A 1,004-nucleotide genomic window follows, 5' to 3' on the forward strand; every position below is an offset into this window, starting at 1 on the left:
TCGCAAGCCACAACTCCATCCAGCAGAGCCAAGGAAAGACGACACTGACACCAAGGTGAGGTTCAGGCTTCTTCTTTATTACGCACTTCAGTCCTTATATAGTTTGTTCCCAACAGCCCTCCTCCCAGCCAGGACCAATCAGGGCACACACACACAGGCAACAGGCAGGCAGAGTGGCAGCTCATTGGGCCACATAGCAGGGTCATGCTTGATGATGTCTCTGATCAGGCAGGCAGCACATGATCGGGCTCCTGGCGCTTGCACGAGTTGGAGTAAACAAGCGAGGGTCATGAGGCTTGGCAGCCAGCCAAGGGTTGGAGTCACGAGACTTGGCAGCCAGCCAAGGCGTCATCTTTGGCTGACTCGGGCCCCGCTCGTTTCCCACACCTAGTCCTGCATAAGACTGGACCAACGGCTGCCCAAAGTGAACTTAAGTCCTGTGATGCCAAAAACTGAGCTCTCCCCTCCTCAACCTCATTTCTCACTTGGCATTCTGGCCCTTACCTTCCAAACATCCCTCTTTGGGGCTCTGGCCATCCCAAGAAAGAGACATTAAGACCAATGTAACCCATCAGATACCCACCCCAGAACACTGGATATGGTAAAGCTCAGTCATCATGCTTGGGACGGGCCCATCAATTTGTTGTTGTTTTGATGCAGAGTCTCATGTAGCCTAGGCTAACCTCAGATCTGCTGGAGAGCCGAGGATAACCTTGAATTCCTGATCTTGTTTCCACTTCCCAGTTTGGCTCTGTTCCTAGCTCCTATCATTAAAAAAAAAACAAGGTCTTGTTATGCAGCCCGTGTCGGACTTGACTTTTCAGTTTGTTTCTGCCTTCAAGTTCTTTTTTTAATTAAAAAATTTTATTACATTTATCTATTTATACTGTGTGTGTGTGTGTGTGTGTGTGTGTGTGTGTGTGTGCGTGTGTGTGTCCTTTTGAGACAGGGTCTCCTGTAGCCACAGCTGGCCTGGATTCACTATGGAGACCAGGCTGGCCTTG

The sequence above is a fragment of the Nannospalax galili genome, unplaced genomic scaffold (assembly GCF_000622305.1).
Source record: "Nannospalax galili isolate Female #2095 unplaced genomic scaffold, S.galili_v1.0 scaffold1261, whole genome shotgun sequence".
Taxonomy (NCBI): domain Eukaryota; kingdom Metazoa; phylum Chordata; class Mammalia; order Rodentia; family Spalacidae; genus Nannospalax; species Nannospalax galili.